Source organism: Calliopsis andreniformis, chromosome 1, assembly GCF_051401765.1.
Source record: "Calliopsis andreniformis isolate RMS-2024a chromosome 1, iyCalAndr_principal, whole genome shotgun sequence".
In the NCBI taxonomy this organism is placed as follows: domain Eukaryota; kingdom Metazoa; phylum Arthropoda; class Insecta; order Hymenoptera; family Andrenidae; genus Calliopsis; species Calliopsis andreniformis.
The window spans coordinates 3,598,436-3,610,850 of record NC_135062.1 but is presented as its reverse complement, the minus strand read 5'-3'; the positions used below and the strand labels follow the sequence as shown (position 1 = coordinate 3,610,850).

General features: G+C 33.7%; 1 protein-coding gene across 1 annotated transcript in view; it reads right to left on the bottom strand.

Annotated features, from left to right (window-relative positions):
• LOC143182661 (uncharacterized) overlaps window positions 1-12,415 on the bottom strand; it is a 189,717-nt gene that overhangs the window by 29,911 nt on the left and 147,391 nt on the right. The gene's annotated exons all lie outside the window — the stretch shown is intronic.

Sequence of the window (12,415 nt, the reverse complement as noted above, 5' to 3'; positions counted from 1 at the left end):
CTGTCTCGCTACGTTATTTGTACACTTATAGATAAAACAGTCAGAAAGTTGCAGCACAAATTATAAACATTTTCTGTAGAAAGATTTTTGGCAATGTTACTGGGAACAAATTTTAAAATTACATACTTCTCTTATTCATATATCGTAGATGTATTTTAAAATCCCAATCCTAAAACAGTTTAGCAAACAAACTTCTGCATATCGTAATAATTTTACAAAGTAAATTTCAAAATCTGAGAGATCATTTAGAGATTTGTCCAAACAAGGAATTAAGTATTTAGAAATTATTTCAAATAATTTTTTCATAATGACTAAATCATTCTTCGCAGCAATGAACAACATTTTCAGTCGAATTATAGGAGGAACAAATAACTTTCATTAGGTAATTCCATTTCTTTTGCTTCTGCTGAAAAATATGTTCTTTTGAGTTATGTCACTTTTGAAATATATGTGTGATATGCATATACGTATAAACATTTGCAGTAAAAGTGTCTACAGAAGCGTAGTGACTAGGTCATAACAAGTGATTCATTTCTCAGGCTGAAGAAGTATGGTGTGTGGTCGACGACCGAAACAGAGATTTACGGTACCTTAATTGCGCCACGCTAATTTGTAGCACTCAAGGAGGCAGGCAGCTGCGAACAGCTAATCGAATTAGCAAATTAATTGCGTTATTAGATATGGGGGCCGAAGTTTACATGGGTATGCATGCCAATAAGCATAAATCATCCGACTGGATTTTGAATACTGATTCCCTGGTCTCGCGTTTTCTCGCACTTAAATTATCCCGCATTGATTACTGCTTGCTAATTCTGTAGTGTTAATTGTCCAATAGCCGAAACATTGCAGATCGTATGTTTTAAAAAAGCTTCATTTTTATGAATTTGTGAAAAATACAGTTCTTTAACTTAGTGAGGATACTAACGATTTATATCTATCAGATTTAAAAAATTAATTTCGTTCATAACTTTGATAAGTGTCATTGACACTTTTCAAATTTAAAATAGATACATATTTTAATAGGAATGAAAATACAATAATAAAAATAATACATGATATATAAATGCAAAATTTGTACGACTTTCGTTCAAAAGTTTCATTTGGAAAGAACGAATTAAAGACTCTCATTTTTAATTGGAAAGCACATCTTGTGATTAAAGAAAAGTAAGAAATCTAGAATGTTTAGTAAAAAATACAGTATTTATTACCATACTACATAAAAATATTCGATACTTACTGTATAATTTATAGTACTGTATACAGTACTGTATGATTTAAATAATTAAGCGATATAAATATATAATAAAAGTAATAATAATCATAACTGTATCGTGTTCCTATTACAGAATTATGAAAAGATAATTAAAAAATGGTATCAAAACTGAATTTTACATTCTTTAAATAATGTTCAAGTTTACCAGAATTACTTCACTAACAAAATTGTTAATTCAAATCATAAGAATTAAGATACAAATCTTCAATTCGACGAAACTAAAAATAGTATTTGATGATACATTTTATAGTGGTTTGGAATATAAATAATTTTTCTACTAATATTAATAATGTTTTATTTATTATAACTGTTCAGTTTAATTCTGCAGTAGTATTAGGTTTCAAAGTGTCTGCAACAATTAAAATGTTTGAAAGCAACTGCCAGTAGGAAGATCATTAATTTTGCTGGACAGTACTCCAACTTTTATAGGACGCCTACTATAGCCAAGCTTCTTTGGGTAAATTATGAGATTGGTTCCTGTCCTGTAGCATACTACCAACATCCGTTCATGTAGAATCACGCTCTTTCGTTAGACATATCGTAAGTACATATCGTATATTTTCGTGTTAGCATGACGAAAGAACCGCGCTCGTAAACCAAACGAAATACAATGTCAGTGTCTTCCACGCGAGAAGATACATTGCGACTCGCGACTTTCAGTGGTTCTTATGTCTGCTCATTCATTTTCTGCCATGGGACTGGTGATACAATGTCTCTGTACTGTTAGAATAGGAGTTCACCTACATGTTATTGGATATGATATTATTTGCATTGGTTCCAAATTTTGATATAAATGAAAAGGACATAAATAAATTCCAACGGTCTGTTTTCTACAAAATGTTGAATACTACTACTTAAAGATTTCTAAAATGGTTAAACACTACCTAAATTGGTTTACTTAATACAAAAGTGCACATAAAATGAAAAGGTGCATGTATATTCCAGTTTTTAAAGCCTAAAATTTTGAAATACACGAATGAATTAAATTCCTCCGTGAAAATTTTACAATAACACTTTATGATTCTGTTTTATTTAATTATATGAGATTAAAAATTATTATTAATACCTACCGACAAGTTAATGAAACCGAAAGTTAATGAAAGTATTTAAGAGTTTTCAAAAAAATGAAACATATTATAGTATGACACGATATTATTGAAATTTAGAAAACAAAATACAAGTACATATTTGTTTTTGTTTTATAACACTTTTAAATTATTACCTATCGCTAAATGAAAAATAAAATTGTTAGTTATTTAAGCATGAAATATTTGCAAAATTATATTTTGCATATTAAAATTACAAATATTAAGCTACAGAAAATAAATAAAAACTGTTCATATTGAATGTAGAAGAGAGGCCCGATAAAAAAACTATACATTTAAAATCGAAAGAGAAGGAAAACAAATGAAGAAGGAATTTTAAACAAGTAGGTCTCTATAAACCATTTTCTGAAGCATTCTTAAAATAAGATATCACTATTCGGCCTTCTTTCCGTATCATTTTCCCATGGCTAACCCCGACGAAAATTTGAGAACCCCAAAAAGGGTAAATGTTACTGCCCCGGACGTGGCTTGAGAGAAGGATCCTCCTTCAGGATTATTTAGAGGCATTCTTTAAACGCCCACTGGTCACCTACGAGCCACGAACCGCCACCATAAGATCAGAGGAGTCCCTAAGTTCCTCCTTTCGAGACACCGCTAAACAAGACAAAATAGGACGGGAGGAACTCCTGCTTGGATCTTCTTAACTTTCGATTTTCAACTCTTCAGATTAGTCCAGCACGGTGTTCGCGTATACTGACTCTGTTTGTATTTTATTATTTTTGTTTTAGGAAGGGGCTGATCCTAGAATCTTTGTTTTGTTAACGAGGTTACTATTTCAGACATTGGAAAATAGATTAGACAAAATCTGAAACTTAGTGTCATGTAAAGATTGAATAAGGGTGAATGATAGTTCACTTATTTTACTTCACTTAGGCCCGCCGAAGACGAGCGTTTGTTTGCCGCTGCGGCAAGCAACAAGGACAATTACCAATTTTCAATTGTGAAAAATAAGGAAAGACATACAAACGGGGCAACTTGACAGCACGTTTGAGTATTTTCAAAAGAACGCAGAACCTGTTTTGCCGTGTTGCGTGAATTTGCTGCTATGACTTGCCGTAAACGTGCTGCCAAGTTATCGCATACATATGCCTTTCCGCGTTTTCCACAATTGAAAATTGGGAATTGTCTGTGTTGTTACAACACGTGGCGGCGAATTGTCGCAGCAGCAAAAAAATGCTCGTCTGCAACGGGTCTTAGCTCACTATTAGTTATTCATGAAACTTTATTTTCACAAAAATTGAATTAAATATTCAGTATAATGTGTATGTGTTAAATACGAGTAGTGACATTGTGCAGACTAATTCCTTCCAATTATAGTATGTGTTGTAGCCTAAAAGAATTAAGAATAACAAATTATAAATCTTTAGTTTAGGGAAGATTTAAGAAAAAAATACAGGTCAGAAATGTTTAAATAAATATACAAAATTATGTACCTCTGGATCACGAATATAAACACGTACTGTTCCTGTTGATAATAATACTATAAATTTATTTATACGAAACAAACAATACGCAATGAAAGTTAAAAATCTTAAAATGATTATATTAGATGATTATATTAGAAGTTATTCTCTTCGATTCTCATATTTATTCTTTTTGATAATATACAATTCTATATGACACTTCTAATTCTCGGTATTTTATCGGAGTTTCTATCAATAAATTTCAACATCGAGAATCATTAAGCTCATAATTTGTCGAAGATTTCTTTTGGAAAAGGTGTATGTGATAGAAGAATAACTTTTCTTACGTAAGTTAAAAGAAATCTATCAAGACGGTAATCTAAAACGAACTGTCTCGTAAATTGTAAAGCAATAGGTGTCTATTAGAAGACAATCATACTATGTAAGAAAGTATTGTTGAATTTTGCTCCCGATTTGAGTCTATAATTTTGCACCAGGTATTTAATCTCATTAAAAAGGTGATATTATTAAATCTCATTAAAAGGAAGAACGTTAAAATATTATGTAAACTTCATTTGTCCATGACTCACGGCATTTAGAAGTTCACTCTCATCGATTCGTTCACTTCTTTGGGTTTTACCACTAATTAACTAGGTGAACTTCCATATTTGTCACAATATATTATTATATACGTCAGCAACATTAAAACGAAATAGTATTTCACTAACGATGTACGCGTACATATATTTTTCCCATATCAAATCTCAAAAACAAATTCAATAGATTGGTTAAAGAAATAAGTTCAAGACGAAATATGTAACGTGAACAACGATGAAAACTGAAGGAAGAACGCACAACTCTAGATTTTCGATTCTCAGAGCAGCGATATTTACGATATTTCAGCGTGTCACTGTAAAACGAGAAAGGGTTCACCTGAAAGCTTTAAAAAGAAAGCAACGCATATCAGGATTGCAGAATAAAACAGCGCGAAAATCAAAGGCAGGCAAGGACTCTCGGTCCTCGATTTTCGTTGCATCAGGATAGGGTGTGCACGATGGATCTTGCACGATGGATCGTCTATCATAACATTTGTGCCTGTGTTGGCGGCTTGAATTATGTTGTAACGAGTAGTCAAGAATGAAAGAAAGAAAAGAAAGACGATCTGTCTGACTCGCGTACGCGCAATAAACAGAGAGAGAGAAAAAGAGAGAGAGAGAGAGAGAAGAGAGACAGAGAGAGAGAGCGAGAGAGACAAATCTGAGAGTCGGTAAATACGAGTCTGATGTACGATAGGCCGAACAAGCAAGCGTCGTGTTTGATTTTAACGAGAATCTAGCCAGATTAGCGTCTGATAAACTATCGCCGGACAGGGTTCCAGTCGACCCTAACCACTGACTAGACATGGGCTAATACTTTTCTGGGATATTTTATTGATAGTTTTTATTAATGTGTTAACAAATTTTGTTGAAACACCTTACATATTGAAAAAATCAAGCTTGAATAGTAATGAAAAGATAGTAATTGAACAAAGATTTGATTGTATGCGTAAAACAATAGAAAATAGTTTATATAAACATACGTCCCATTTGTCCTTATTTATGACATATAACAAATTTTGTATTGTCTGATTATCTTTACAGATGTTCTACATAGCAAGCCTGTAGATATCTTGTAATTGATCTGGTCACTCTTTCGATGGTGTTTTCGGAATTCGTTGAATACCTTGTTCTGTTCTAAATCGTAGTATTTTAAAAGTAAAAATCCCTGAAAGTCCCCAAAAGCAAAATTCCAATGGATTTAAATCCGGAAAGTTTTTAAGTAATTATACAGATTGCTGTATAATTTATCAAGGATTATGATAGAATTTTTTATGTTCCATTGCCATTTGTTTCTATTACGGAGGTTAGTCGCTACTTTCTATAGGTATGTGTAAAATAGGCCAATTCTTATTTTTGTCTAAACTTGTATTAGAAGATGTTTTGAGATATATGCATTTTTCTGTATTTATCAATGATATTCAGTTTAAAAAATATTGTTCCTACTATATTTTCTTGGTGGTTAAATGTTATTCGATTATAAAACTTACATAAATATTTCTATTTTTATGCGATGTGTAGAGAATCCAAGAGACCTTTAATACATACTTACAATATCTACATATACCCATTTCTGCAACAGCAGTCTGATAAGGGTTCAATTTCAAGGTAGCCTGTTCCAAAAAGTTTTATTACGCCATTCTTATCCTTGGTAGGATAACTACCGTCACTCCTGTATCAAGCTTATCCACTGTGTAAAACAACTTCGTTTAAATATCTTATTTTACTAACTCTATATCGCTGTCGTGTTAATATTAATCTCCTACACGTGTGACATTAACGTGCCTGTAATTCAAGATGACTGGAAGTCGATCCGATAACCGACACGAAAGCGAATCCTCCTTTTTAATGTTTTTGAGGCCTATTATTCATAAAAGAAAAAGCAAAAAGTGTCCCAAAAGAAATATAAGTTTGACAGTTCGTAACGGAGGTTCGAATGTAAAAAGCCCGATTGAGAAATCCAGGAACAGTGTCGAAAACATCGATTTTTCATTGACATAGGTCCTATGGGAAATTCACATGTGTTCCAAAACGTACGAGTCCTTTCAGGGTGGGGAGAAGATCCGAAGGCCGCTTAGCATCCTTAGACGCGCGCGTGAGAAACAGTGAAATATATTTATGTGACACCCTGGTCGATAAGACCAACAGCCAATTAAAGTTGAAAGCCGCCCGAACTTGGAGAGCTAACCCCCCGCTGCTATTTGACGTGGCTTCAATCACCGAATCACACAGCGTACTGGACGTCAGCTTTTCACTCGCATCCTTTTGTCTCCCTTTCACCACGCCCCTGTGATGTTCTGGACCAGAAATGCTTTGGGAGTTTACCACAGTCTTGTTGCGAGACGACTTCTTTAAAGATTTAACGTCCTGTAAATTCTCAAGGTCTCTGTTACCCACATGGGTGGATTTAAGGAAGTTTATGCTGGATACTAACGTGAAATTGACGTTCCAAATTGTTGATGTTGGTCAGGTACAATTTTTAAGTCTTTCCTTTATGTTTTTTGACTATGAAAAATCAGTACAAGAAGAACAATTTTTATCGCACTTACTTATTTTACTTTTGAGAATTTTAGATATTTTTGAAACAAAAATATTTAGTAGTAAAGGGAAACTTTAATGAGCTTTGTTTTTCTGCCTTTTGGAATTAAGAAATTTTGGAAGCGTATGAAAATAGAAATACGAGAGTATCGGTTTAAAGACTGTGTGACACTTTTGCCGAAAGTTTGAAATGAAAATGCGAAAGAAGACTGATACAGCTATATCTACACTAAGATCCGAAATTGATTGCAAGATGTTTCTATATAATTCTTCCATTCAGATTATGGAAAGTAAAAACCAGTTCTTGTAAATCCTTTCGCAAAAAATTGCAAAATTGCATTAGCGTCGAAAGAGGCAGTAAGAACAATAATGTTATTCGGATCTTCTGTGATTTTCTACCAAAATGTTATGTTGGTGACATTAGAGGGCATTGCTTCGGTTTCATGTGGCAGTGTTACGAGACGAAGTTGTTATCACTGAGAACGCCGCAAAGGCTCTGTCGACTTGTTGCGCCGATTACAAAGTTTTTATTGGGTCGCCAAATAGTGTGCAATGTAATCATTACAATGTCCTCATGACTTGACATACAGCTAACGTGAATGAAAAGGTTTCCATAGAGAGCGACGGAAACGCGACCGCTTTACCACGATGAAACCGGCACGAGGTTTATCGCCGCTGCTGATATTTATTCCGTGCATTCCATTTTATTGGTTTCGAAAGTCGAGGTCTTCAGCTGCGAGTTTCTCGCGCTCGTCGAGCCAAAGCCCTAAGTTCTTCTCGGTGTTCATCGAACCGCCATAACCATGGCCTTCCTATCTACCTCTTTGCCGGGCTCTCCACCCTTGTTAATTTATATGAGTTTACTTCCTCCCGCGATAAGTGAAGCCTTTCTTTCGAGTTACGTCTCGTCACCGAAGCAGCTCTCAGTGTTGTGATCGCGTGGGCTGAATCGGTCGGACGATTCTCCAGTTCCTTCTTCGTACTCTTCACCAGTCGGTTCCGAGATTCCAGTACAAGTTATGGTGGCGGTCAGCGATGGGAGTAAGTTTAAGAATATCAATCAAGCTAATGGTTCAGTATTATCTCTTTGAAATTGAATGGTACTTATGGAAAAAAATGTCTTGCTCCATATCTATGCAAAGGACTTATCATCCAGTTAATAAGTGCCTATGCATTAAGTACTAATGTTTTCTAGAAAGGAAAACGTCTAAGGAAGTCTTTAATATTCTCTTACATACACATGTGTTAGATTTTTTATTCAACTACCTGGTTTTTCGACATAAAAAATATTCTTTACTTAAACATACTTTTTTTATTATAGGTTAATATTTTTGTTTTGATTTACAGTTTTTTCAACATTATTTTATATTATTTTAATTTTTGGTTTGCATTCTTTGTCTTACCAAACGAAGGTAGGTTTCTAAGTTTTATACTGAATTCTCACTCATATTTACTTATTGACAGCCTAACCATTCTTCAATATTTCATGCAATTTTTAATCAAAATGTTTACAGTTTTTAGTAGCTTGCAGTAACAGTTGACTACTGTTACAAGTTCCAATTGACTTACTCAATTCTAACATATTTTAATAGTTTAGCTATGAATACTAATATCATTTATTGAACTATTCTTCTAAAATTTGGAATTATTTTTAATCTATCGATATTATTTGTGATACACTTGTTCCCATTACTAGCGAAATGAGAACACTGGACAAGTTTCTGCCATTCTGAAGGAAAGATTAGACATTCAGATATGGTAAGCAGGAAAAACGAGTAATTGAATGGTATGATATAATATAACTAGTTAATGTCAGAATAACTTTAAATTCAAAGAAAAAGCATATCTGTACAACTTAATAAATTTAGATAAAAATAATTAATACGTATAGTATGTTTGGACAAAATGACGAATGGAATTATATAGTAGATAACTACTAAAAACATTTACCCCTTCGCTTTCATTTAATGCGTGTCTGTTAACGATGGTGAAACAAAGAATTTAGAAGAAATAAAATAATAGGAATGCTCTAATTTCATAAACTTCTACGAAAATACTTGAAATATTAACAAATGTTTAAAACATAAAGTGAAAATTGAACTTGGATTAAAATAACTATTTTAATTACAATAGTAGGTATATATACATAATTTTTGAAGTTTGGAAACCGAATAATAATGTTAAACTAACATAAATTGTAACTGGTGAGTTACCATCCATCATTAAAGATCTGACACCAAAGTTTATACTTTCAAAATATCAAAATCTTTAAAACCCAATTTTAGTATCTAAATGGCGCCTGTAAAAATATTTAGACCGGCACCAAGATAAGTGTATAAATAAATATTATCCATATAACTAATCTAACTGGTTACTTTAATATAATTACAAATTTTTAATAAAATGCTGTCTCGAGGGAGCATTTTACAAGCTCGAAAGGAATTCCAAAGAGACAAAAGAAACTTAAAAATATATGACAAAGAAGCAAATTTCAGCAAACAACAGGATATCAGTATCAACTTGAATAACGCGCATCCACGATAATTGGAGACACAGTCATCGTCCTCGATCTGTGTAGCTGTTCGCGGAAGATGCAATTTCGAGAATTCTTTTGCAGAGATTGGTGCCGATTATCATCGACCCTCGGAAAAGTCTCAAATTCCTAAAGAACAAATTAAGTATTTAAAATAATTAGCTCAGTCACGGTGTTCACTTCGCCCATGGAAAGAGTTGAAGATTTTATCGGGGTTCAGCTGATTCTGTCGGTCCTCTCCTCGCCGCTTCTGGACCGGTTGATTTACGTGAACGTATACAGAAACATGGATCGCTTGGTCATTATTTTTATCTCTCGGCACGGCGCGACTAAACAATTACTGAACCAAGCTTCGCCACCTGTGCAACAAGGAGGAACGCGCGACGTGTAGCTAAACACATCCCTGTAGCGCATTACGACAACGGTTATTGCATTTAAGCCGTCTTCACTTAACACGACCCTGACGAGCTAAACTGTCCGTTTTTACACGCCGTTATGCTGCGCCCTTACTACTCATGCTGCAAGTATGCCTGAATTGCTTTTGAGCGCTTAACTTTTTTCGTGTAAACTAATAAAATAGAAAAGGAAGAAAATTAACAGCATGACGAATCGAGAGACCGGGTCTGGTGTTGGCTTTCTCGTCTCAAGTTTTGACCTCCTTGCAAGTAGTGGATATCCCTGTTCGAGGTTTTCAAGCTAGAGACTTAACATAGAAAGGATTTGCCAACATAAGGGAATTATCAGAGATCTGAGTCAATGAAAGGTATAGCCTAATTAGTGAAAAACGACACTCTAATGTGATAATGTAGCAACTGTTCAACGAATGTTGGAACCACTGCTGTTAGCTTCTAGCTGTAATTATATTATAATTATTCTATTATTGTATTACTTGACTGTGATGTCAGAGCCTGATACAGCTTATCCGAGGACTTTATGTCTCCAAAATAGCTCTCTTCCATATCTACATGCAATTCCATACGGATAATTTACCTTCCTGCCTCTCTGAAGGCATCAAAAACCTTCAATTAATTGTGAAAAAAAGTCAATTGTATGTGGCACATTCCCTTGTGTATAAAATTTGTAGGTACGCACGTTTCAACTTCTCAGTATAAATACAATTTATCTTAGAGTCATATTTAATTATATTATGAGAAGAACGTTGAACAAGTTGAAATTTTGACTCCTTTAACGCTTCCCGAAAACATTACTGCAGAACAGCCCAGGAAAAAATTTGTAAGAGGTAGTACAGTTTGAATTAAATGAAACTACCAAAATGTCTGCGATGGACCTCCTATGTGCCGAATAACACAGAAGGCGCCGCATGAAGGAACCAAATTATCTGGTGAGTCTTCAAATTTGCTAACAGTACGAACAAATGTTCAAAGTCGTATTCGCGCTGCACGTGGTGCTCGTGGTGCTTGCGATGCTCGTAGTGTTTGTGATGCTCGAGCTTGTATGCACTTATGGAAGTCAAGCAATCAAGGGCAGCCCAGGTGTGTTTGCAAGTGGTCGTGCACGGAAGCAGTAGGAACAGTCTGTAAGTCTTGGAAAATAAACGCAAGGAAAAGGAAAAAAGACACACTGGAAGTGTATATGTAACAAGATCTCATAATCCAATCGGTCTACCGATCCAACCGGAGCATTTTTCTAGGCTTTTTATTTTACCAACTAAATAGTTTGCACAAAGATAAGTTGATGTACGATGGGAAAGTACCTAGTACGAACACAAAAGTTACTGTACCTCGAAATTATGTATCTTTCCTAACTATTATGTCTGATTCTGTATAACAAATATTCAAAATTGAAACTTCTTATTCTCATACAGTTTTTAAATTTTCCGTAACAACAATATCTTTTATCAATAAATTTCGATCATCTTTAGGACCTGCTAGCAAGTAGTCAAAATCACATAAGCTGCTGCTCCCAGAGTTACGTTCTCAATGTTAGACGTCATTATTAAGAGTGAGATATAATATGTTATGCAAATTTGTTATCATACCGAAAAGTATAATCTTGTAAAAGGGTATAGAAATATGTTTTATAACAAAATTACAAAACAATTTGTATGAATAATTACGTTACATAAATCTTATTTTACTATATAACACGAAAAATTGTATTTAACGTAATGTTGTATATTTTTGTTTCTTATTCTAGTCAACGTATAGATACCTAGGTACATGGCAAGTCTGAATAGTTTCATCAAATTCGCAGGATGACACATCATGTGTATTCCTTGTGGGTATTAAGTATATTTGTATTTGTTTAGTATATTTGTTAAGTATATTTGTATAATTGTATTTGTAATATTGTTTTAATTACTATTAATCGATTGATTTTATAGTTAGAGAATAGTTATATTAAATCATAGTTCTAATTAACTTTTCGTTGGCTAATTTGATTTTCCTACTTTTCGCAATGCACCCAGTCGGCACATTAGGTTCATTACATTCGTGACTATTTTTTTCACTGTTCTTTGTAAGTTTTCAATAATCTGAAGAAATTCTTGCATACTTATTGAAGTCTTTATGTTAATGTACCATCACTACTTGAATTAAATATTTACAGGATTAATTAAGAAAAATTGAAATTCGGGAGAAGCTTACAAACAACCAGAATTTACTTCAGACAAAATGGACCCAGTATGCCCACGGAGGGTTAATTTAGGTATACCATATGATGAAATTAATAACTGGAATTAGTAGCTTCTGTTTTATTAAGCAATTATTAAAGGATGCGAATATTTCTTGGGCAAATAGAACTCTTTGTTTGCTTCATTCTCTGAACTTTGAACACAAAACGTGGAAACCTCGTTCTGGGTAAATCTCAATTACCATAAAATTCATGTCAACTACAAAATATTGCCAACGATAATACCGTACCTACAAGATGAAATTTGTTCTATATTTTTATTTTTAGTAGTTATTCGTCCACTTGCGGTCTCATAAACCATGCAAAACACGGTT